Raw genomic sequence first — 27,436 nt, 5'->3', positions numbered from 1 at the left:
ACTTGTTAAAGCGTACCTGGTCTGTGGTCAAAAGACATAAAACACTTTCAGCATGGTGACTAGAGTTAGTACTATAGTTAATATAATACTGTATTGTCTGTTTTAAAGTTGCTAAGAAAGTGGATCTTAGTTTTCACCACAAGAAACAAAATTTGTAGCTATATGAGGTAATTGATTTTAACTTATAGTTACTGTGGTGATCATTTTGCAATATATACATATACCAAATCATTATGTTGTACAGCTTAACTAATACAACGCTGTATGTCAATTATACCTCAATAAAACTGGGAAGGGGAAAAACCTTGCCTGAAGTTTTAGCATGGTTTGGGGAAGGAATGAAGTTATATACATCATTTTATTCCAGTCAGCATCTTAATGTAGAATCTTTGTTTTGTTATATATATATATATATATATATATATATATATATATATATGCACATATACACATACACATTTGTACATATTCTTCTAGCTGCTGGATAATGTCTAAGTTTGTTCCCTACTGGAAATGTTAGCTCTGAAAGTGAGTAGGGAAGATGTAAACTGAGGGACTGTAACTTTCTGATGTATAACCAAGCTTGTAAAAGTACTCTGAAATGGCTAACTACTGTATATTCTTTGGTAGTTTAACATCTAAAAAATTCTAAGTTTATTGGTGTATAAAAGTTTATTGGATGGCACAGTGACTTCATGGGTTTGAAAAACAAGAACTTGGGTAGTTTATTGAATTCCTTTGAGGCTTATTTTGGTCAGTTCTAAAAACTAAATGATGAATATTGACCTTATAGGTTTATTGAGAGGATGAAGTGAGTTAAAACATAAAAAGTGCTTTCAATACTCCCTGGTATCAGGTAAGTACACAATAAATGTTAGAAGTGAAATGCAATTTAAAGTATTGACCTTACATTTTTAAGTGTGCAAAACCTTAAGATAGGTTTCATTTAGTATTTACGAAATTAAATGACTTTACCTATCTTAAAAAGAGTGACCTTTGAAAAAGTTAACACTTTTCTCTCTTTAACAGGACAATTTAAAACAATAATTTTTAGTTTGTACCTACCTTAGACTTCATCCATTCTGCTAAAACTTAGGAGAAAATAACCCTTTACATTTTTATTGTAACTTTATTGACATAAATTAAAAGTATGAAGTAGTCATAGTGTATGTCAACTTAATAAAGCCGGTGTATAATTAAGAGCAACCTAAGATAATCCCTTCATTCTTTAAGTGACATGTGTTTTAAAGAATTACTTCTTTTTTTTGGTAATTAAAGCCAAGTACATTTTTTTGTCTCCCTGCTATCAAAAATGAACTTCCTTTTAAGTCTTTTTGCTTAATTAGAGGATGTAAGGCTTCCCTGCTGATAAAACTATTTTACCACTTGAAAACCCACATTGCATTATCCCTTCTAGCTGTTGGTTGCAATAAAGCATGAAGCAAGAGTGACATCTGGTGATCACATAGGTTCATTACATACAACTTGGAATTATTTCATTGGGGTTTTAAGGCTCCTTTTTATTAAACAAAGAAACAAAAATAAAAAACGTTTCACTGAGTACTTTCATTTTTTATGAACTTCAAAAGCTGTTTTGAGGTAAAACTTGTGCTCAGTAGCTTCAGTCATGTCCGACTCTTTGAGACCCCATGGACTGTAGCCCACCAGGCTCCTCTGTCCATGGGGATTCTCCAGGCAAGGACACTGGAGTGGGTTGCCATTTTCTTCTCCAGGATATGTTCTCAACCGAGGGATCGAACCTGCGTCTCTTATGTCTCCTGCATTGGCAGGCAGGTTCTTTACTACTAGCGCCACCCGGGAAGCCCAAAATTTACAGAAAACTTGTAGAAGATTACAAAAGCAATAAGGGATTTGTGTACAATGGAAATCAATTAGGGGATACTTTGAATTCCAAAAATACACACACACAAAATGACAGCTAGATTTATCTTGTTTCATTGTGTTTAGGTTACAAAATACATACTGATTCAGAATTCCGGAAATATATAGGGATTTTGCAGATGATTCCTCCCACAAATCAATTTAAAAGACATCAAAACCAAAACCAAATATATACATATATATGTGCATATATAACAGCACACACACACAAAGACTTCCCTGGTGGCTCAGTTGGTAAAGAAACTGGCTGCAATGCAGGAGACTTAGGTTAGATCCCTAGGTTGGGAAGATCCCCTGGAGGAGGGCATGGCAACCCACTCCAGTATTCTTACTTGGAAAATCCCATGGATAGAGGAGCCTGGCAGGCTACAGTCCATGGGGTCACAAGATCAGACAAGATTTAGTGACTAAACCACAACCACGGCAAAAAAAAAATATAAGCAGAGCTAAAGACAATATTATCAACATGAAACGAAGGGGACATATGTAATCTTGTCTATAAACTTCACGAGGCTCCAATGAAGAATAACTCAGTTTTGAGCAGGGTAAGTGTAAGTGGCAGGGGCGAAGAGTAAAGGACAAGCACGCAGGGCAAGACACTGTGAAAAGCTTCTCACGCTGTCCAGTGTGGAAGTACCAGAGCTGGAACTGATGAGAGGAGCATACTGGGAAAACGACATGGCGTTTGGTCTTTGAAGCCCTTTAGCCCACATTCCAAGACAGAAGTTACAAGAGACAGCAAGCAGGAGAGCCGTTGTCCTTGACCCCTCACTAAATGGAGAAGGAATGGGACTAAATCCTGGGACTGCTATCTTTTTTTTTCTCCTAATTTATTTATTTTTAATTGAATGATAGTTGTTTTACAGTACTGTGTTGGTTTCTACCGAACAGCAACATGCGTCAGTCACAGGCTTACCCTTTTCCCCTCCCACCTGAACATCCCTCCCCCTTCCCTCCCCGTCCTCCCCCTGTAGGTTGTTACTGAGCCCTGGGTTGAGTCATACAGCAAATCCCCCTTGGCTGTCTATTTCACATACGGTAGTGTACGTTTCCATGTTGCTCTCTCCATACATCCCACGCTCTCTTTCCTCCCCCACCCTCAGCCGTGTCCGTAAGTCTGTCCCCATCTCTGCATCTCCACTGCTGCTCTGCAAATAGGTTCATCGGTACCACCTTTTTGGATTCCATGTGTAAGTGTTAAGTATATGATATTTGTTTTCTTTCTGACTTACTTCACTCTGTATAATAGGCTCCAGGTTCATCCAACTCATTAGACTGACTCAAATGTATTCCTTTTTATGACTGAGTAATATTCCATTGTATACATGTACCACCGCTTCTTTATCCATTCATCTGTCAAAGGACATCTAGGTTGCTTCCATGCCCTAGCTACTGTAAATAGAGCTGCAATGAGCAATGGGGTACCTGTTTCTTTTTTCAATTTTGTTTTCCTCAGGGTATATGCCTAGTAGTGGGATTGCTAGGTCATATGGTGGTTTTATTTCTAGTTTTTTAAGGAATCTCCATACTGTCTTCCACAATGGCTGTATCAGTTTACATTCCCACCAACAGTGCAAGAGGGTTCCCTTTTCTCCACACGCTCTCCAGGATTTTTTGTCTATAGATTTTTTGATGATGGCCATTCTGACTGGTGTGAGGTGATAGCTCATTGTAGTTTTAATTTGTATTTCTCTAATAATGAGATGTTCAACATCTTTTCATGTGTTTATTGGCCACTGGTATGTCTTCTTTGGAGAAATGTCTGTAAAGGTCTTTTGCTGGGACAACTATCTTGATCTCGAGTGATAGTAGCAAGTAAAGGCAGATAAGTGTGGAGAAGTAGGTGTAGCCACATACATACAGACACACACACACACACACGAGACAAAATATGAGATGACTGTTCCCCAAAGTGGTTCACTCATCCTAAAGAGAAGAGAAAACCACACTAAAGTAAAATGTCTTCACAACTGGTTAGGAAGTATCACCATCTCAATTCATCTAGCCTCAGGAGTGTGAATAGAATTATGAAGAAAGAGAAAGCAGAGATAAATTTCCCTGAAGACAGGTACCTATAGACATAGCTTCCTCCCTATTCGTCTCATGCAGCTACAGAAATGAACAGAGAATACAAACCATTTCATCTTCAGGCTCTAAAGATTCAAACAGTGCCCAGAGAAATAGGAAAATAACTCAGTACGAAGCCATAGGTGGTATTTCTAGGCAAATAATAACCGCAAATATTATTTTGATTCGAAGTTCAGAATAAAAGAGACAGTCAATCTTTAACAATATCTATAAAACAGAAAAAGAAATCAAACACCAGCATCAAACAGCATACCCTAGACAAAGTTTACTCTTGCAAATAAAAATTGGGAAAAAAATTTAGAAAATAATATTTAACAATGTCAGAGAAAATTGTTATGAGAATAAAATAAAAATAGCACAGAGTTCTATTGCCCTAAAGGTCTGGGAGTGAGCAACAAGAATGAAGACAGAACAGGAAATCTGGTGCAATGGGTCAGGGGACCTGCAGCCTCTATTGGACTGAGGGGCAGAGTCCACTCTGAGTCCAGCTTTTATTCCCGATTGCAGACTACAAGACTTTCTTTGATCTATCTTTCCCAAGACACTACACTGACATAGTCCAGATCTGCTTGTTTTTACCCCAGGCCATTCCCTTCTGGGATAGTCTCAGGAACAACCAGCACTGTTCATACCCAAAGCTGACCCAGTGTTCCAAGGTCCATGCTTTCATGATCCCAGTCATACTCCCTTCTGGGTCTGGCCCTGGGGTCTGTACAAGGCTATTATTCTAAGAAAAACATGAAAAATAATTATCGACACAGTTTCTTGATATATGTTGTTTTTCCAGATGTTATTTCTATGAAATTTCTCAAGGCTGTGGAAGTACATTATTAGAAATTCCCTCTACAGAGTTCAGTGTTTTAGGAGGGAGATAAGATTGCTGGATCTCAAATTCATTTGCAAAATTTACCCTACAGAAAAATGAAAAAATAGCATTGAGATATGTTTAAGATGTCCAAAAAATGCAGAAGAAAAAAATGGATCAAGATAATTTAGAAAAAAAGATTATTAGATATAGAAGAAAGACAATAAAAAATCAGACTATAAAGAATTGGTACAAATAAAAGGACAGGCTCTATAGAACATTAACAATTTTTTAAAACTTTCAATAAGTAGTTCAGTTCAATTCAGTCACTCAGTTGTGTCCAGCTCTTTGCAACCCCATGAATTGCAGCATGCCAGGCCTCCCTGTCCATCACCAACTCCCGGAGTTCACTCAAACTCATGTCCATCGAGTCGGTGATGCCATCCAGCCATCTCATCCTCTGTCGTCCCCTTCTCCTCCTGTCCTCAATCCCTCCCAGCATCAGAGTCTTTTCCAATGAGTCAACTCTTCGAATCAGGTGGCCAAAGTATTGGAGTTTCAGCTTTAGCATCAGTCCTTCCAATGAACACCTAGGACTGATCTCCTTTAGAATGGACTGGTTGGATCTCTTTGCAGTCCAAGGGACTCTCAAGAGTCTTCTCCAATACCACAGTTCAAAAGCATCAATTCTTTGGCGCTCAGCTTTCTTCACAGTCCAACTCTCACATCCATACATAACCACTGGAAAAACCATAGCCTTGACTAGACGGACCTTTGTTGGCAAAGTCATGTCTCTGCTTTTGAATATGCTATCTAGGTTGGTCATAACTTTCCTTCCAAAGAGTAAGCGTCTTTTAATTTCATGGCTGCAATCACCATCTGCAGTGATTTTGGAGCCCCAAAAAATAAAGTCTGACACTGTTTCCACTGTTTCCCCATCTAATTCCCACGAAGTGATGGGACCAGATGTCATGATCTTAGTTTTCTGAATGTTGAGCTTTAGGCCAACTTTTTCACTCTCTTCTTTCACTTTCATCAAGAGGCTTTTTAGTTCCTCTTCACTTTCTGCCATAAGGGTGGTGTCATCTGCATATCTGAGGTTATTGATATTTCTCCCAGGAACCTTGATTCCAGCTTGTGCTTCTTCCAGTCCAGCGTTTCTCATGATGTACTCTGCATATAAGTTAAATAAGCAGGGTGACAACATACAGCCTTGACGTACTCCTTTTCCTATTTGGAACCAGTCTGTTGTTCCATGTCCAGTTCTAACTGTTGCTTCCTGACCTGCATATAGGTTTCTCAAGAGGCAGGTCAGGTGGTCTGGTATTCCCATCTCTTTCAGAATTTTCCACAGTTTGTTGTGATCCACACAGTCAAAGGCTTTAGCATAGTCAGTAAGTAGAGGCTTACCTAAATCTACAGATTTAAAGGGATCATTAAACATAAATAAAATCAGATTTTGTATTAAAAAATAAAGGTATCATTACCACAGATAGAAATTAATTAACTGGAATAAACTGCTCTACAAAATCGTGTATAAATATGATTAACATCTTATTCATTTGATTTAATTATTCAGGTTCCCAGCTGCTTTATTAGCAGGAAGTCCAATTATCTCCCTCTTGAATCTCCATCCTCCTACAGAACTGTCCAAGCATTCTCAGTCTCCAAAAGGTCAAAAGGAGGCCACTCTGGCCTCCACCTCTATGCAGGAATAGAACTGCATCAAGATTTGTCTGCTCACATCAGTAGCCTCCACTGCAACCCAAGAGGTTACTGAAAATCAGTTCATATAGATGAGACTAAAAGCAGGTCACCATTAAGCAAATAGAGTAAAAATGTGGCAGGCGAGAGCCATCCATGGATGCCAAACTGAGTCTCAAAGAATCTCCCTCCAAGATCTTTATTGATTGAAGAGAAAAAAATCAAAACACCATATTGGAAAAATGCTGCCAACACCAGTTTAACCAAGGGATCAAGGTTAATGTCCTCTCCAGCAATGGGACATCGTTACAGTTCATGGTAGGAGGCACTGATAAGAACATCTTCACTTCGGTGGGATTTTTTTTTTTGCCAAAAATATGTAATTTCCTTCTAATTATGCATGATAAAATACCAGACAAACCTAAATTGAGGGAGATTCTAAAAAAATAACTGACCAGTAAGTGTACTTCAAAAGTGTCAAGGAGAAAGACCGAGGAGGACTGAGGACATGTGACAGACAGAGGGGGTGAAGGAAACGTGAACTAAATGCAGTGTGGCATTCTGAATAGGATACTGGCCTGGGGAAAGGACACTAATAAGAACCCTGAACAGATGTGAATAAGCTCTGTGGATCAGTCAGTTTACTGTTTCCAAGTTAATTTCCTGGTTTGGGTAATTCTGTTAAGATTATGAAATCTGTTGTTAATTTTAGGGAAAGCTGAGTGAAGGGCAAATGGGAATTGTCTGTACAATTTTTGCAACTTTTCTGTAAGTCTAGAATTATTTCAAAATAGAAAGATTTTTCTAAGTCCATAGAATTCACCTAATCCTGACACAGACCCCTGTCAGGGGCACATTGTCCTTTGAAAGGGAGTGATCCTCAGAGCTGTCCAGCCAAGTTAGTCCCACTCTTGGGCTCCTCAGCGAGTAGCTTTTAGTGCTCAATTCTTTCCCCCTTTTTTTTTTTTTTTTAAAATATGCAGGTACATCTCAGGGTCCCTGTTGGGTCAGAAGTTCTGGGGTGGGACTGGTTTCTGATTGTGACTTCTTTGTGATGTTAAAGGGCACTCCCCAGGTGGCACTAATGAGAAAGAACCAGCCTGCCAACGCAGGAGACTTAAGAGAGGCCGGTTTGACCCCTGGATCTAGAATATCCCCTGGAGGAGGGCATGGCAACCCACTCCAGTGTTCTTGCCTGGAGAATCCCACGGACAGAGGCACCTGGTAGGCTACAGTCTATAGGATCAAAGAGTCAGACATGCCTGCAGCGACTTAGCAGCAGCATAATGTCAAAGCTATGTCTGCCTTTCACCACAGAAAAGCAGAGTTTTTATTTTCAATTCTTGAAACATGAAAGGTCAGATTATTGCCTTTTCCCTAAGGTATTTTCTCACCACTCACTCATCCCAGATGGAGCAGACATAGCTGGTTCCCGTCCCGCATCCCCTGACCCTGTGAGGTCATGTGCTCCTGCCATAGGCAGGCTCCAGTCTGCTGGGGTTGTCACTCACAGGGACTCCTCACCTGAGAGAGAGGAAGAGGCACTGAGGGGCCTTAGTCCTGGGCAGCAAGGAAACCTCCAGTGGCGGGAGGAGGTGGGATGGCTTTGTGAGACAAGAGAGCCAACTGCTCAGATCAATCCAGGGTTTAGGATTGAGTCCATTGATTACCAGTCTCCTCAGATGTGACTTTCATCAGGGCCCAACTAGCTGTGCTGGTGCAGACGTGAACAGCAGAGAGCTAGGTTCATCCAGGGTAAGGTTTTGCTAGACATGGAACAAAAGAGAAAAGGCACAGCAATTTAGGGAATAAGCAAAGGCATAGTTGAAATGATAAACCTTTTAATTTAAGCTGGAAAAAAAGAGAGGTGTTTACAAAAAGGCTAGCAAATGGGGAGAAAATGGAGAAATGAGTAAGTATATTTTTATGCATTTCCATCTTTATGCAGATGTTCTACATTTGCTGAATGAATTACTCCTTTAAAAGAGTGAGATTTTATTTTTATTCTTTATATTTTATATAATATATGTTATACACTCTTGTATCAGTTCAGTCACTCAATCGTGTCCGACTCTTTGGGATCCCATGGACTGGAGCACGCCAGGCTTCCCTGTCCATCACCAACTCCTGGAGCCTACTCAACCTCATGTCCATCGCATCTTGTATATTTTATGTTAATTATCAAATATTTTACATAAAAACACAATGCAGAGGTGAAAACACAAAAACTCTGTTATAAATCTCTTTACAAGGTAGATAATAAAGCTCAACCTTCCATTTACAAATTATGCAACTCATGCTTTGTTTCTCAGATAGAGGATTTCTTTTTGTTTTGAAAAAGAGTAGTCATGCTTAGTTGATAAAGGATTCGAAGTGCCTGTTTTCAGGGAGCTTCCAGTTGGGGCAAGAATTTCGTTCCAGGTAGAAGTGATAAAACATTGCTTTAGGAAGATTTTCTGACCACACCTGATCATTATATTCTAGCGTGTTTTCCTCACCATGTCAAGTAAGACCTGGCTCATGCAAACAAAACTCTGCAGCTGCCCTGGCCCAGCCAGCAAGGATGGTGGAGTCTACATGACAGTCCAGATGATGTTCAGTACTGGCTGCCACAATTTGGCACAACCCTGAGGGGGCTTCCCTCATTGCTCAGCTGGTAAAGAATCCGCCTGCAATGCAGGAGACCTCAGTTCCATCCCTGGGTCAGGAAGATCCCCTGGAGAAGGGAATGACTTCCCACTCCAGTATTCTGGCCTGGAGAGTCCATGGGATCTCAAACAGTCAACACGACTGAGCGACTCTCACTGAGGCGACAAGAAAATGCCTCATAGAGACTCCCCAAACGCCCTCGGATGCGCAGCCGGCCTCGCTGCAGCCGACACCGCACCTGTGAGGAGAGCCCGCTGAGACCGCAGGGCTTCCCTGTGACGCGGCTTTGGCCTCACGCTTGTCTGACCAGAGCCCTCTCCTGCCCTCTGGTGATCCTTAGCGGAAACGCACACCCCAAAGCTCCCTGAAGGTCTGCAGGAAGGAAATCTAGTTCCGGGTGAGAGATGACCCGGAAGTGAAGCTGCAGGCGCACCTCCCCGAAGGTCGCTGTGGCGAGAGGCTCAGTGACAGACGCAGAAGACCCACGGGTTCGACTTGTGCGCATCCTTTCCGACCCAGCTCCCGCCTATTCCCGACAGCTGGCGATTCTGACTAACAGCACGGCGGGCCCCAGGCCCGGCACCGCGTGCCCGCTGCACTTCAGAGGTGACAGCCAGGGGGCGGGAGCGGCCTTCCGAAGACTTTGACGCCAGCCCTCAAGACTTCCCTGGCGGTTCAGACGGTAAAGCGTCTGTCTACAATGCGGGAGACCCGGGTTCGATCCCTGGGTCGGGAAGATCCCCTGGAGAAGGAAATGGCAATCCACTCCAGTACTATTGCCTGGAAAATCCCATGGACAGAGGAGCCTGGTAGGCTGCAGTCCATGCGGTCGCAAAGAGTCAGACACGACTGAGCGACTTCCCTTTCTCAAGAGACCGCGACAGCCCTTGTCCAGTTCCTGTCAGTTCAGTCGCTCTGTGTATAGGACTCTTTGCTACCTCATGGACTGCAGCACGGCCAGGCCTCCCTGTCCATCACCAACTCCCGGATGATGCCATCCAACCAGCTCGTCCTCTGTCGTCCCCTTCTGCTCCTGCCTTCAATCTTTCCCAACATCAGAGCCTTTTCCAATGAGTCAGTTCTTCGCATCAGGGGGCCAAAGTATTAGAGTTTCAGCTTCAACATCAGTCCTCCCAATGAACACTCAGGACTGATCTCCTTTAGGAAGGACTGGTTGGATCTCCTTGCAGTCCAAGGGACCCTCAAGAATCTTCTCCAACACCACAGTTCAAAAGTATCGATTCTTCAGTGCTTAGCTTTCTTTATGGTCCAACTCTCACATCCTTACATGACTACTGGAAAAACCATAGCTTTGACTATACAGTCCTTTGTTGGCAAAGTAATATCTCTGCTTTTAATAAGCTGTCTAGGTTGGAGAAGGCAATGGCAGCCCACTCCAGTACTCTTGCCTGGAAAATCCATGGGCAGAGGAGCCTGGTAGGCTGCAGTCCATGGGGTCGCTGAGGGTCGGACATGATTGAGCGACTTCACTTTCACTTTTCACTTTCATGCATTGGAGAAGGAAATGGCAACCCACTCTGGTTTTCTTGCTTGGAGAATCCCAGGGACAGGGGAGCCTGGTGGGCTGCCGTCTCTGGGGTCGCACAGAGTTGGACATGACCGAAGCGACTTAGCAGACAGGTTATGAAGCTATCTGGGGAGAGACTGCCACTCCCAGGGATAGCCAGTTCTTAGAGATGGCAAAAACTGCGCAGGAAGCACATCCTTCACAGACAAGGCAGCCAGTCCCAGATTTATAAACCCAACCACGTATTTGTCTTATTCTCACATATCAAACCATTATTCACCTGCCTTAAATCATCCCAGGGCCAGGTACCATCAGTTGAAGACCCATGTCCCACTGGAATCACTCAGAGTGTCTACTCCTCGACTTTTCTTTGCCCTCTGAAGCTCCAGTAAAGCTCCTTCCTCTTCCCTACTCACAAATAGAGGGGAGGGGAAAGGGGGTAGGTTTTGTAGGCAGCGCCAGCGCTGTTCTTCGGGAAAATTGTGAAGTGTGTGTGTGTGTGTGTGTGTGGATTCCTCAGCACCCTTTCTGTGCTGCTCCCAAATTTCCCAAGGTCTCCCACCTTCCCCTGTCCTCTTGGTTTCTTGGAGAGGGACCCAAGTGCCTCTCTCCATTCTCTAGGGCAGTTGTCTTCATTTTTGTTCACTTATAGTTTACAATAAGAAAATCTGTGTACCCTACTGCTCATTAAAAAAAAAAGAACTTTGTATTTAAGTGTAGCAGATTAAAAATGTGATAGTTTTAGGTGAACAGAGAAGGGACTCAGCCACACACATATATATACACATGTGTCCATTCTTCTTCAGACCCCTGTCTCATCCAGGCTGCCACACAACACTGAGCAGAGCTCCCTGTTGCTGTTCAGCAGGTCCTTGTCGCTTGTCCATTTTAAATATAGCAGTGTGTATGGCACCTCACTCCAGTACTCTTGCCTGGAAAATCCCATGGACGGAGGAGCCTGGAAGGCTGCAGTCCGTGGGGTCGCTGAGGGTTGGACCCGACTGAGCGACTTCGCTTTCACTTTTCACTTTGATGCATTGGAGAAGGAAATGGCAACCCACTCCAGTGTTCTTGCCTGGAGAATCCCAGGGACAGAGGAGCCTGGTGGGCTGCCGTCTATGGGGTCACACAGAGTCGGACACGACTGAAGTGACTTAGCAGCAGCAGCAGTGTGTACCTGTGCACCCCAAACTCTCTAACCATCCCTTACCTTCATCCTTCCCCGGGCAACCAGAGGTTTGTTCTCTATGTAAATAGAGTAAATAACTTCATTTGTATCATTTCTTTTTAGATTCCACGTGTAAGGGATGTCATATGATATTTCTCCTTCTCTGACTTACTGCACTCAGTATGACAATCTCTAGGCCTATCCATGTCGCGTAATATTAATGTGAATAATAATAATAATAACGTGAATGGCATTATTTCATTCTTTTTGATGGCTGCCTACTGCTCATTTTAAAATCACTAAAATTTTATCATACATTTGAATAAGTTTGTTTCTTGTTAATCGTGCTCATGTATACTTGCTCAATTGTGTCTGACTCTTTGTATCCTTATGGACTGTAGCCCGCCAGGCTTTACTGTCCACGGAATTCCCCAGGCAGGAATACTAGAGCATGTTGCTGTTTCCTGCTCCAGGGGATCTTCCCGACTCAGGGATTGAACCCACGTCTCCTGTGACTCCTGCATTCGCAAGTGGATTCTTTACTTTTGTGCCACCTGGAAAGCCTTCTTATTAATAGATCGTCCAAAATATTAAATATCTTATAATTTGAACTAGAATGACTGATTATAAGTGGAATCAATATTTTAAAATACATTTTGATGAAATAGGTCTTGACTACTCTGCTGAATGGGCTTCCCAGGTGGCACTAGTGGTTAAGAACCCACCTGCCAATGCAAGATATTTGAGAGACACAAGTTCAATCCCTGGGTTGTGGTCAGGAAGCTCCCCAACTGGAGGAGGGCCTGGCAACCCCCTCCAGTATTCTTGCCTAGAGAATTCCATGGACAGAGAAGCCTGCCAAGCTGCCAAGCCTGGCAAAGCCTGGCAAAGCATAGGGTCGCAAAGAGTCAGACATGGCTGAAGTGACTTAGCATATATGCAGCTTGCTGAATAAGCATAGCTCACCTAAAGAAGTGATATTGCACTTTATCTGTGAGTGTTATCCAGTGTATACATAATCGTTTTGGTAGCCTCACAAACCATTCGATTTATATTTAAAGGAATAAGCATCATTATCCATGCTTTTTACCCTGTTGTGAATTTAATGTTCCAACATGGGCCTAACACCCTATTTCTCAGGCTAAACTTCACTTTTAATAGAAATGTATGTAAGATACCTATGCTTTGTTTAATCATTGCAAAAGGGTTACTTGAACAAAAGCTTTGATACTTACTTGTTTTGCTCTCAGAGGTATGAGCCAAGCACTGTGGTGAGATCTGAAATAGGGTTGGAAGACAGGTATGCCATCATCTCATACCACTGGGGAGTGAGGCATTTCACGCAGATCAATTTTAGGGAAAAGTACACAGAAATGGTGACATCACTTACAACTATTCGTGTAAGTGCACACTTTGGAAAGTTTTCAGGTATCATCGTGGCTGTGAATGCCTATTGTTATCCTTTAAACCATAATTCTATTTCAGACTTTATATTAATGAATTAAAATCATTCATCCTGTTAAAAGAAACTGGATATCATGGAGCTAATTGTAAAACATATTTTGGAAGGTGGTGACTGCAGCCATGAAATTAAAAGATGCTTACCCCTTGGAAGGAAAGTTATGACCAACCTAGATAGCGTATTCAAAAGCAGAGACATTACTTTGCCAACAAAGTTTCGTCTAGTCAAGGCTATGGTTTTTCCTGTGGTCATGTATGGATGTGAGAGTTGGACTGTGAGGAAGGCTGAGCGCTGAAGAATTGATGCTTTTGAACTGTGGTGTTGGAGAAGACTCTTGAGAGTCCCTTGGACTGCAAGGAGATCAGCCCTGGGATTTCTTTGGAAGGAATGATGCTAAAGCTGAAACTCCAGTACTTTGGCCACCTGATATGAAGAGTTGACTCATTGGAAAAGACTCTGATGCTGGGAGGGATTGAGGGCAAGAGAAGAAGGGGACGACAGAGGATGAGATGGCTGGATGGCATCACTGATTCGATGGACGTGAGTCTGAGTGAACTCCAGGAGTTGGTGATGGACAGGGAGGCCTGGCGTGCTGCGATTCATGGGGTCGCAAAGAGTCAGAATTTGCCTGCAATGCAGGAGACCCGGGTTCAATCTTCCTGGGTCAGGAAGATCCTGTGGAGAAGGAAATGGCAACCCACTCCAGGACTCTTGCCTGGAGAATTCCATGGACAGAGGAGCCTGGTGGGCTACAGTCCATGGGGTCATAGAGTCAGACACGACTGAGCGACTGACAGACACACACGGTCGATTTACAATGTTGCATGTTTGTCTTCAATATATAAAATAACGCATTACTTGAGACGTTTCAAATGGGATTGATTTTTTTTTTCCTTCTGCCACAAGTCCTCATTTCTTCTTTAAGTAGCCTAGAAATGAAAACCTAACTTTTTAGTAGTTGGGCTTTCCTGATTGCTCAGATGGTGAAGAGTATGCCTGCAATACAGAAAATGCGGGTTCGATCCCTGGGTTGGGAAGATCCCCTGGAGAAGGGGATGGCTACTCACTCCAGTATTCTTGCCTGGAGAATTCCATGGATAGAGGAGCCTGGTGGGCTTCAGGGATCACAAAGAGTTGGACACAACTGAGCAGCTTTGTAGTAATGTCAACTACAAATTGGCACATGCCAAAAGCATTGCCAGCAGCTGAACAACAAGGGCATCTGCCATCTGCCGCCATGGAGACTGAGCCCTGTGCTGCCGAAGCTATTGACTTTCAACATCCCCTGAGGGAGTTCAGGATGGACTGAGGCACTCTGTGCTCCATGGAATCTGGTGGGACAGGTTGTTAGATAGTTGGAAATTTTCAGGAACAGATTTTATGATCCTAATCCTTGCATCTCCTCTTATCTAGAAAGGCACTAAATCCCTTCATGATGACATCAGATCCTCATGATGTCTTTTCATGACTAGCAGAAAACCTCTGATAAAGTAAACACTTGATTGCATTGAAGTCCCCCTTCACTGAAAGCTTATATATTGACCTTCCTCCACTACATCTTTGGAGCAGTCTCTCAGAGCTATCTGGTGCTGCTTCCCAGGCAGAGCTGGACCATAAAGAGAGCTGAGCACTAAAGAATTGATGCTTTTGAACTGTGGTGTTGGAGAAGACTCTTGAGAGTCACTTGGACTCCAAGGAGATTCAACCAGTCCATCCTAAATGAAATCAGTCCTGAATATTCATTGGAAGGACTAATGCTGAAGCTGAAACTCCAATACTTTGGCCACCTGATGCAAAGAACTAACTCCTTAGAAAATACCCTGATGCTGGGAAAGATTGAAGGCAGGAGGAGAAGGGGACAACAGAGGATGAGATGGTTGGATGGCATCACCGACTCAATGGACATGAATTTGAGTAAACTCCAGGAATGGTGATGGACAGGGAGGCCTGGCGTGCTGTAGTCCATGGGGTCGCAAAGAATTGGACATGACTGAAAAACTAAACTGAACTGAAGTCACATCCATACATGGCTACTGGAAAAACCATAGCTTTGACTAGATGGACCTTTGTTGGCAAAGTAATACCTCTGCTTTTTAATATGCTATCTAGGTTGATCATAGCTTTACTTCCAAGGAGCAAGCCTCTTTTAATTTCACGGGTGCAGTCACCATCTGCAGTGATTTTAGAGCCCCCCCAAAATAAAGTCTGTTACTGTTTCCATTGTTTCCCCATCTATCTACCATGAAGTGATGGGACCAGACACCATGATCTTAATTTTCTGAATGTTGAGTTTTAAGCCTACTTTTGCACTCTCCTCTTTCACTTTCATCAAGAGGCTCTTTAGTTATTCTTCACTTTCTGCCATAAGGGTGGTGTCATCTAATATCTCAGGTTATTGATATTTCTCCCAGCAATCTTGATTCCAGCTTGTGCTTCATCCAGCCCAGCATTTCGCATGATGTACTCTGCGTCTAAGTTAAATAAGCAGGGTGACAATATACAGCCTTGACGTACTCCTTTTCCTGTTTGGAACCAGTCTGTTGCTCCATGTCCAGTTCTCACTGTTGCTTGGTGACCTGCATACAGATTTCTCAGGAGCAGGTCAGGTGGTCTGGTATTACCAACTCTTGAAGAATCTTCCACAGTTTGTTGTGATCCACACAGTCAAAGGCTTTGGCATAGTCAATAAAGCAGAAATAGATGTTTCTTTGGAACTCTTTTGCTTTTGTTGATGATACAACAGATGTTGGCAAATTTATCTCTGGTTCCTCTGCCTTTCCTAAATCTAGCTGGAACATCTGGAGGTTCATGGTTCACATACTGTTAAAGCCTGGCTTGGAGAATTTTGAGCATTACTTTACTAGCATGTGAGATGAGTGCACTTATGTGGTAGTTTGACCATTCTTTGGCATTGCCTTTCTTTGGGATTGGAATGAAAACTGACCTTTTCCAGTCCTGTGACCATACTGAGTTTTCCAGATTTGCTGGCATATTGAGTGCAGCACTTTTGCAGCATCATCTTTCAGGATTTGAAACAGCTCAACTGGAATTCCATCACCTCCACTAGCTTGTTCATAGTGATGCTTCCTAAGGCCCACGAGACTTTGCATTCCAGGATGTCTGGTTCTAGGTGAGTGATCACACCACTGTGATTATCTGGGTCATGAAGATCTTTTTTTGTGTAGTTCTGTGTGTTTCTGCCACCTCTTCTTAATATCTTCTGCTTCTGTTAGGACCATACTATTTCTATCCTTTATTGTGCCTGTCTTTGTATGAAATATTCCCTTGGTATCTCTAATTTTCTTGAAGAGATCTCTAGTTTTTCCCATTCTATTATTTTCCTCTATTTCTTTGCATTAATCGCTGAGGAATGCTTTCTTATCTCTCCTTGCTATTATTTGGAACTCTGCATTCATATGGGTATATCTTTCCTTTTCTCCTTTGCCTTTCACTTCTCTTCTTTTCTCAGCTATTTGTAAGGCCATCTCAGACAACTGTTTTGCCTTTTTGCATTTCTTTTTCTTGGGGGTGGTCTTGATACCTGTCTCCTGTACAATGTCATGAACATAGTTCTTCAGGCACTCTGTCTATCAGATCTAATCCTTTGAATCTATTTCTCACTTCCACTGTGTAATTTTAAGGGATTTGATTGAGGTCATACCTTAATGGTCTGGTGGTTTTCCTACTTTCTTCAATTTAAGTCTGAATTTGGCAATAAGGAGTTCATGATCTGAGCCACAATCAGCTCCAAGTCTTATTTTTGCTGACTGTATAGAGCTTCTCCATCTTTGGCTGCAAAGAATATAATCAATCTGATTTTCGTGTTGACCATCTGGTGATGTCCATGTGTAAAGTCTTCTCTGTGTTGTTGGAAGAGGGTGTTTGCTATGACCAGTGTGTTCTCTTGGCAAAACTCTGTTAGCCTTTGACCTGCTTCGTTTTGTACACCAAGGCAAAACTTGCCTGTTACTCCAGGTATCTCTTGATGTCCTACTTTTGCATTCCAGTCCCCTATAATGAAAAGGACATCTTTTTGGGGTGTTAGTTCTGGAAGGTCTTGTAGGTCTTCATAGAACTGTTCAGCTTCTTCAGCATTACTGGTCGGGGCCTAGACGTGGGTTACCATGCTATTGAATGGTTTGCCTTGGAAACAAACAGAGGTCATTCTCTCAGTTTTGAGATTGTATCTAAGTAATTGCAAAATGCAGTCCTCATTTTGCCCCAAATAAAACTTAATTCACAACTCTCAAGTTGTGCATCTTTTTTAGTCAACAGTAGTTACAGTTTAGATAAAGTTTGGCAAATTATAAACTGTGCACCAAATTGGATCCAATACATGTTTTGTATGGCCCCTAAGCTAAGAATGGTTTCTACATTTTTAAACTGTTGAAAAAAAATCAGAGAAAAGTAATGTTTTTTTAGAAGAAAAACTACATGAAATTCAAATATCAATGTCCATAAATAAAATTTTATTGGAACATGTGTACAATCTTTTAGCCACAGGTTGCTTATAGTGATGGGTATATAGTTCCTTGCAGTGACAAGGTTGAGTCAGATCAGATCAGTCGATCAGTCGCTCAGTCGTGTCCGACTCTTTGTGACCCCATGAATCCCAGCATGCGAGGCCTCCCTGTCCATCACCAACTCCCGGAGTTCACTGAGACTCACGTCCATTGAGTCAGTGATGCCATCCAGCCATCTCATTCTCTGTCGTCCCCTTCTCCTCCTGCCCCCAATCCCTCCCAGCATCAGAGTCTTTTCCAATGAGTCAACTCTTCGCATGAGATGGCCAAAGTACTGGAGTTTCAGCTTTAGCATCATTCCTTCCAAAGAAATCCCAGGGCTGATCTCCTTCAGAATGGACTGGTTGGATCTCCTTGCAGTCCAAGGGACTCTCAAGAGTCTTCTCCAACACCACAGTTCAAAAACATCAATTCTTCAGCACTCAGCCTTCTTCACAGTCCAACTCTCACAACCATACATGACCACAGGAAAAATCATAGCCTTGACTAGACGAACCTTTGTTGGCAAAGTAATGTCTCTGCTTTTGAATATGCTATCTAGGTTGGTCATAACTTTCCTTCCAAGGGGTAAGCATCTTTTAATTTCATGGCTGCAGTCACCATCTGTAATGATTTTGGAGCCCAGAAAAATAAAGTCTGACACTGTTTCCACTGTTTCCCCATCTATTTCCCATGAAGTGGTGGGACCGGATGCCATGATCTTTGTTTTCTGAATGTTGAGCTTTAAGCCAACTTTTTCACTCTCCACTTTCACTTACATCAAGAGGCTTTTGAGTTCCTCTTCACTTTCTGCCATAAGGGTGGTGTCATCTACATATCTGAGGTTATTGATATTTCTCCCGGCAATCTCGATTCCAGTTTGTGTTTCTTCCAGTCCAGCGTTTCTCATGATGTACTCTGCATATAAGTTAAATAAACAGGGCGACAATATACAGCCTTGATGTACTCCTTTCCCTATTTGGAATCAGTCTGTTGTTCCATGGCCAGTCTAACTATTGCTTTCTGACATGCATACAGATTTCTCAAGAGGCAGATCAGGTGGTCTGGTATTCCCATCTCTTGAAGAATTTTTCCACAGTTTATTGTGATCCACACAGTCAAAGGCTTTGGCATAGTCAATAAAGCGGAAATAGATGTTTTTCTGGAACTCTCTTGCTTTTTCTATGATCCAGCGGATGTTGGCAATTTGATCTCTGGTGCCTCTGCCTTTTCTAAAACCAGCTTGAACATCAGGAAGTTCACGGTTCACATATTGCTGAAGCCTGGCTTGGAGAATTTTGAGCCTTACTTTACTAGCATGTGAGATGAGTGCAATTGTGCGGTAGTTTGAGCATTCTTTGGCATTGCCTTTCTTTGGGATTGGAATGAAAACTGACATTTTCCAGTCCTGTGGCCACTGCTGAGTTTTCCAAATTTGCTGGCATATTGAGTGCAGCACTTTCACAGCATCATCTTTCAGGATTTGGAATAGCTCAACTGGAATTCCATCACCTCCACTAGCTTTGTTTGTAGTGATGCTTTCTAAGGCCCACTTGACTTCACATTCCAGGATGTCAGGCTCTAGGTCAGTGATCACACCATCGTGATTATCTGGGTCGTGAAGATCTTTTTTGTACAGTTCTTCTGTGTATTCTTGCCATCTTTTCTTAATATCTTCTGCTTCTGTTAGGTCCATACCATTTCTGTCCTTTATCGAGCTCATCTTTGCATGAAATGTTCCTTTGGTATCTCTGATTTTCTTGAAGAGATCTCTAGTCTTTCCCATTCTGTTGTTTTCCTCTATTTCTTTGCATTGATCGCTGAAGAAGGCTTTCTTATCTCTTCTTGCTATTTTTTGGAACTCTGCATTCAGATGCTTATATCTTTCCTTTTCTCCTTTGCTTTTCACTTCTCTTCTTTTCACAGCTATTTGTAAGGCCTCCCCAGACAGCCATTTTGCTTTTTTGCATTTCTTTTCTATGGGAATGGTCTTGATCCCTGTCTCCTGTACAATGTCATGAACCTCATTCCATAGTTCACCAGGCACTCTATCTATCAGATCTAGGCCCTTAAATCTATTTCTCACTTCCACTGTATAATCATAAGGGATTTGATTTAGGTCATACCTGAATGGTCTAGTGGTTTTCCCTACTTTCTTCAGTTTAAATCTGAATTTGGCACTAAGGAGTTCATGGTCTGAGCCACAGTCAGCTCCTGGTCTTGTTTTTGCTGACTGTATAGAGCTTCTCCATCTTTGGCTGCAAAGAATATAATTAATTTGATTTCAGTGTTGACCATCTGGTGATGTCCATGTATAGAGTCTTCTCTTGTGTTGTTGGAAGAGGGTGTTTGTTATGACCAGTGCATTTTCTTGGCAAAACTCTATTAGTCTTTGCCCTGCTTCATTCCGTATTCCAAGGCCAAATTTGCCTGTTACTCCAGGTGTTTCTTGACTTCCTACTTCTGCATTCCAGTCCCCTATAATGAAAAGGACATCTTTTTGGGGTGTTAGTTCTAAAAGGTCTTGTAGGTCTTCATAGAACCATTCAACTTCAGCTCTTTCAGCATTACTGGTTGGGGCATAGACTTGGATTACTGTGATACTGAATGGGTTGCCTTGGAAACGAACAGAGATCATTCTGTTGTTTTTGAGATCGCATCCAAGTACTGCATTTCAGACTCTTTTGTTGAGCATGATGGCTACTCCATTTCTTCTGAGGGATTCCTGCCCACAGTAGTAGATATAATGGCATCTGAGTTAAATTCACCCATTCCAGTCCATTTCAGTTCGCTGATTCCTAGAATGTCGACATTCACTCTTGCCATCTCCTGTTTGACCACTTCCAATTTGCCTTGATTCATGGACCTGACATTCCAGGTTCCTATGCAATATTGCTCTTTATAGCATCGGACCTTGCTTCTATCACCAGTCACATCCACAGCTGGGTATTCTTTTTGCTTTGGCTCCATCCCTTCATTCTTTCTGGAGTTATTTCTCCACTGATCTCCAGTAGCATATTGGGCACCTACTGACCTGGGGAGTTTCTCTTTCAGTATTCCCTTTTCATACTGTTCATGGGGTTCTCAAGGCAAGAATACTGAAGTGGTTTGCCATTCCCTTCTCCAGTGGACCACATTCTGTCAATCTCTCCACCATGACCCGCCCGTCTTGGGTTGCCCCATGGGCATGGCTTAGTTTCATTGAGTTAGACAAGGCTGTGGTCCTAGTGTGATTAGATTGACTAGTTTTCTGTGAGTATGGTTTCAGTGTGTTTGCCCTCTGACGCCCTCTTGCAACACCTACCGTCTTACTTGGGTTTCTCTTACCTTGGGCGTGGGATATCTCTTCACAGCTGCTCCAGCAAAGCGCAGCCATTGCTCCTTACCTTGGACGAGGGGTATCTCCTCACCACCACCCTTCCTGACCTTCAACGTGGGATAGCTCCTCTAGGCCCTCCTGCGCCCACGAAGCCACGGCTACTTTTAGTTGCAACAAAAACTGTATAGACAGAAATGTCAAAAATATTTACTATCTGGTCCTGTACATATGTTTTTCTTCTCTGCATAAGATAATTTTCATACAACTAAGAGTATGCTCCAGGGTCAACATAAAGTAGTGTGCAGACTGAGTTGACTTTGCACATTGTTTTTAAAAGACCAGAAAAGCATGGTTTGAAATAGAATTCCATCTAGTGGTTTTCTATATCCTTCAGAATGAAGTCTAAGTTCATTATCATGGTCAAGAAGGTCATTCTTGATATTGTGCTTCCCTATTTCTGCTACACTCTGCCTTCAGTCACTCTGGCTCTCTGCTAAAAGTTGCTGGGAGGGATTGCGAGAAGAAGGAGAAGGGGATGACAGAGGATGAGATGGTTGGATGGCATCACTGACTCAATGGACATAAGTTTGGGTAAACTCCGGGAGTTGGTGATGGACAGGGAGGCCTGGTGTGTTGCGATCCATGGGGTGGCAAAGAGTCAGACACGACTGAGCGATCGAACTGAACTGCTGTTGTGGGACGCCCAACTCAGGGTCTTTGCACTGGACCTCCCTGCTCCACACCCACCCCCCCCCACAGGTATCAGCATAACCTACTTGCTCATTGCATTTTTCATCCTGTTCGAATGTTATCTCACCAAGAGGCTTTCCTTAACATACTTTTATTTGCTAAAATATAAATCACTTGAGAGCAGGAACTTTAAGACAGTTTAATTCAATACTGTATTTTAGAAGTGCAGCTCAGAGTAGATGCTCAAGAGTATTTGTTGATTGAATGAATACATGATCCCCTGAAATGAATGTGTGAGTTACTACATCCAAGGGAGATTCATATTTAAAATACTGCAAGTTCCATTGACAGAGCACATGTGTGCACACACGGACTATCCTGCTTCATTAATGAAAAGATTTAGGGCAGAAAAAAAAAAGTGAGTAAAACACCTTGGAACTCAGAAGACATTTGCGGATGAAACTGAACCACTGTCGGCCAGACTTCATAAACCCGCTATAGCCGTGGGCACTCAGAAGCTAGTTGCAGTGTGCTAGTCGCTCAGTCGTGTCCGACTCTTTGCAACCCCATGGACTGTAGCCCACCAGGTTCCTCCATCCATGGGGTTCTCCAGGCAAGAATACTGGAGTGGGTTGCCATTTCCTTCTCCAGGAGATCTTCTCGACCCAGGGGTTGAACCTAGGTCTCCCACATTGTAGGCAGACGCTTTACCATCTGAGCCACCAGGGAAGATCCATTGTATTATTAGGGCCCCTGATAATTGTCTGTTAGTCATTAAAGGGGTCTGTGGTGTGGACCTTTTTCACGTTTAAGATGACTGACTCCCAGAGAAGTTATTTGCCTTAACTCTCACTTTCCTATGCAACTGAGCTAGTGGATTCTGTGAGTCTAAGGATTACCAATTGGAAAACCAATATGCAGGTGGTGTTTTGCAATATGAAGTATGCCTAATTGAAACTCTTCGAAGCAGAAAATACTGACATAGTTTTTCTAACAATCCGCTATGGAAATAAGATAGGAAAATGGGTGGGATTTGTCCAAAACCGAAAGTTGGCCTGGAGACAGAATGCAAATAGAGGAAATAAGTGAGAATTGTGAAGAGTTGATGTCTTAAGAATTGGTGGTAAAATCCACCTTACTTAGCGTCTTTTTAAATGACCTGGAGGAAGCTCTATTAAAGAATTAGTGGATTTAAATCGACTTTTTCATTGTTTGGCAGGAAGGGTTTAGATAAGAGATAGCAGTCATTCACATGTTAAGGAATCCTATCTCCACCTGAGGGATTTGAAAAGCTGACTTTGAGCTGATAAAATGCACTCTTACCACCCCAAAGAAATGTGGGTTAAAGAAAAAAAAAGTTTGTGTGCCCACTTGCAAATGCATGCCCTGTTGTTGGAGTCATGGGGGAAGTACTCATTACCTGAATTATTGACTGAACGTGGAATATAAACAAAAATTTTGGAAGACAAGGAGCCTGAGTGAGTTTTGGGTTAAAATAATATTTTTCTAAAAGGTAACTGAAACCTCCCTTGGAAATTCTGACACCACCTCCAACTACCACCACAAAACAACCAAAAAACCTTTTCCTACTCTTATGTAAAGGAATGGGGTTGATACAGTAGCAATATTGTGTAGTTCTTCTCTTTTGTTACTGGGGAAAACAGCATTTTTGAAGGGCAACTAAACTCACTGGAAAGACTGGGGCAGGCATGGGTAGGAGACAGCTGAGAGATCGTGAAAGTGCTATGAATACGTTGAGAAGAAAGAGGAATGTAAGGTAGAAGGTGAGAAGGTGATTTTTGCCCATTGTTTTTTTTTTTTTCCACCAGTCAAGACCTGCCAAGGTTTGCATATCTATTGTTGGTTTCCCTAGGTGTAACTGAATACTTTACATAACCTGGATTCAAATTACCTTTCCAAAATCTTCTTTCCTTCCAGCCTCAGACCACCAGCAAGCAGCATTTAAGTGTACCTAACTAATGAATGTAAATTGTTGGCATTCTCATTTTTATTCTTGAAAACCCATTCAGCTGCCCTATTCTGTGAAAGTGAAAGAGAAGTCGCTCAGTCCTGTCCCACTCTTTGTGACCCCATGGACTGTAGCCCACCAGGCTCCTCGGTCCATGGGATTTTCCAGGCAAGAATACTGAAGTGGGTTGCCATTTCCTTCTCCAGGGGATCTTGCCAACCCAGGGATTGAACCCAGGTCTCCCGCATTGTAGGCAGACGCTTTACCATCTGACATTGCCCTCTTCTGTGACGCCGTCCCAAAAGGCCTCCCTGCCTCCTGTGTCAGGATTGCTGCTGCTGCTGCTGCTAAGTCGCTTCAGTTGTGTCTGACTCTGTGCAACCCCATAGACGGCAGCCCACCAGGCTCCCCCGTCCCTGGGATTCTCCAGGCAAGAACACTGGAGTGGACTGCCATTTCCTTCTCCAATGCATGAAAGTGAAAAGTGAAAGTGAAGTCGCTCATATCTGACTCTTAGCGACCCCGTGGACTGAAGCCTACCAGGCTCCTCTGTCCATGGGAGTTTCCAGGCAAGAGTACTGGAGTGGGGTGCCATCGCCTTCTCCGGCGTCAGGATTAGCTGATCCTTTTTTTTCTGGCCTCTCAAAGGAGTTCTCTTACTGCTGACCTCAGCACTTTTATTCTCACTCATTTCATAGCTAATTGTTTACTCCTCCCCACCCCCCAATCAGTGGCTCCTCTAATAAGTGAGGAAATCTTGTTATATCCAACTTCAAAATTTGCTCTGTGTCTTAAGATTTCTACCCAATGTACAAAGAAGGGAACATATTTTAAATGTTTTTCTAAGATAGAGCTGATCTCTTGCAACATTTGAGGCTCATTTAAAGGATCTGGGCAATGGTATAGATCGTGTGTGACATTTTGGCCCAGCCAGGGTGAATCATTAGTTCCTGTCAGAGGAAAGTGACTGTAAAATGATAAAAATTTGCTGGCCTACCCTTTGACTTATATCTTTGGTACTTCTTCACAGTGTTCTTAGAAACTTAACTCAGAGAAAGGAAAATGAGAACTTGAATTCTAACTGGTGATAGTAAATCATAAGGGTAGGGACTGGAGAGATGCTAAGATGAACACAAATTTTTATTGATTGTTTTCTCCCAAAAATGAGAATAATAAGAATCTTTCCCTAGACACTGTTAGCAGAAACACACTGACTGAAACTGCCTACCCTGGCCAAGCACCATAATAACCATTTTCATGAGTTATTTTACATTGGGAGGTCCTAGTAAGAACAGGGAACTAACAAGCCACCACCGATAGGAAGAGTTCAGGAAAGATCAAAAGGAGACTCCACGTGTCTGACCACCTCCCAGAATCCTTCTCTCTGGCATCCATCTTGGCTGAGGAATGTGTTCACCACCAGGAAGGACTCTGGGTCAGAATGGTTGGCCAAGATCAAACCCAGGTCTCCTGCATTGCAGGCGGATTCTTAACTGTCTGAGCCACCAGGGATTGTAGGAAAAATGGAAATTTATAGCCAAGGAGCAGGGTGGGATATCAGTGGATGGGAAATTACTAAGGAAAAAAAAAAAAAAAAAAATCAGGGATCAGGAGATTTCTGGCAAAAAGTTAACCTAACCAGATTTTTGCTGAAGACAGGCCAGGGTATACAGACCTCTTCTGGGGGATGGTGGGGGGTGTTGGGCTTTCCTAGTGGCTCAGATGGTAAAGAATCTGCTTGCAATGCGGGAGACCTGGGTTGGGAAGATTCCCCTGGAGGAAGGCATGCAACCCGCTCCAGTATTCCTGCCTGGAGAATCCCCATGGACAGAGGAGCCTGGTGGGCTACAGCTCATGAGGCCTCAAAGAGTCGGACATGACTGACTGACTAAGCACAGAGGTTTTTGGAGGGGATTAGCAACCTGATTAGTTATCCTGGGTGATCAAATATCTAGGTGAAGGACTCTGGTTAAAGTGACTAGCAGGGTTCTTGATAAAATTAGATTTTACAGGGAAATTCATGGATGGTCCTAGGAGAAGGTTCAGGAGCCTGACTAAAGTTTGGTCAAGCAAAGAGTCTTTGTCACCATTATTTGCAGGAGAAAATACTGCAATAACTTAAAATAGACATGTGTAGTAAGTTTCAATAAATTCCACCGTGTTTAAAAACTGCATGAGATGTGAAGAAATGTGAAAATAAAAATAACGTTAAAGACTGTAACAGTAGAGCTTTAACTGTTTCAACTCTTCTTAATAAAAATAGGAAACATCAAATTTAAATGATCTAAATCACCACATTGAAGTATCTACTTTTGTTTTAAGTAAATAAAGTTCTGTGCTGTGCTTAGTCACTCAGTTCTGTCTGACTCTTTGTGACCCCGTGGTTTTTAGCCCACCAGGCTCCTCCGTCCATGGGGATTCTCCAGACAAGAATACTGGAGTGGGTAGCCTTTCATTCCTCCAAGGAATCTTCCCAATCCAGGGACTGGACCCAGGTCTCCCTCATTGCAGGCAGATTCTTGAGCTTCCTTGAGCCACCAGGGAAGCCCAAGAATACTGGAGTGGGTAGCCTATCCCTTCTCCAGGGAATCTTCCTGACCCAGGAATCGAATCAGGGTCTCCGGCATTGCAGGGGGTTCTTTACCAGCTGAACTACCAGGGAAGCCCAAGTAATTAAAGTACTTCATAAAAATTCTCCTACTTTTTGCAAAATGGAAAACACATTACTCACATTTTGTCACTATAAGTTGACTTACATGAGCAAAATGGTTTTAAATGACTACTAGAGCTTAGTCATTCACCCAATGATCATCGTCCCCTTCAAAAAACAGATGGGTACAGATTTCGAAACATGCCACTTATGCAAGTGCTTGTGTGCTCAGTGGCATCCAGCTCTTTGGGACCTCAAGGACTAGCCCGCCAGGCTCCTCCATCCCTGGGGTTCTCCAGTGCTGAAGTGGGTTGCCATTTCCTCCTGCAGGGGATCTTCCCGACCCAGGGGTCAAACTCATGTCTCCTGTACCTCCTGCATTGCAGGCCGGTTCTTTACCTTGAGCCACTGGGGAAGCCTGCCACTTGTACAAGATCCACCAGTACATCCCGGCTGCTGCCGAGACCTGTTTGTTTCCCTGGCCGCTGGATTTCATATGACCTTTGCTGTGAGCTTGTCTATGAAAATAGAAGATCTGAAGATCAAGAACGGCTAGAGCTGGACTGCCTGTTTCCCTTGCATCAAATACTTATTCCCTATAAATGGTCTAAAGAATTTTTACTGTATTTTGCTACCCATTAAAAATACCTTCAGTTAGAGATCTCTTTTAGGACAACAAGCATCTTTACTATCGCTGTTAGGGTACCCACACCTTTGAGAAGATAAGGTGTAAAGGGCTGATAGCTTCTTAATATAAATTGTCATATTTAATAAATTAGTGCTTTTTCTCAACATTAATGGAGATGAACTAGATGGAGCCAAAGGTGAATGGACCTGGGATGAGGGAGGGGAAGCAAAGGGAAAGGGCAGGTCTCATCAGGCTGCCTTTGTGAGGACGGAGGGAAGGGGCGTGCTGAGAGCTGGAAAGTCATGTCAGGAGAAGTTGTGCAAGACTTTGAAAAATGGGAAAAAAGATTACTGAGTGTTCTGTGGAAGGTTA

At 42.8% G+C, this 27,436-nt stretch overlaps 1 long non-coding RNA gene across 1 annotated transcript; it reads left to right on the top strand.

The window, feature by feature from the left end:
* Positions 1 to 9,740: 9,740 nt before the first annotated feature.
* On the top strand, positions 9,741 to 27,095 carry LOC104969022 (uncharacterized). The gene is made up of 2 exons (XR_808079.4): positions 9,741 to 9,830; positions 26,823 to 27,095. It is a non-coding gene; the product is annotated as an uncharacterized lncRNA (long non-coding RNA).
* The last annotated feature ends 341 nt before the right edge of the window (positions 27,096 to 27,436 follow it).

This window comes from Bos taurus, chromosome 7 (assembly GCF_002263795.3).
Source record: "Bos taurus isolate L1 Dominette 01449 registration number 42190680 breed Hereford chromosome 7, ARS-UCD2.0, whole genome shotgun sequence".
Taxonomy (NCBI): domain Eukaryota; kingdom Metazoa; phylum Chordata; class Mammalia; order Artiodactyla; family Bovidae; genus Bos; species Bos taurus.
This window is presented reverse-complemented; position numbering and strand designations above follow the sequence as displayed.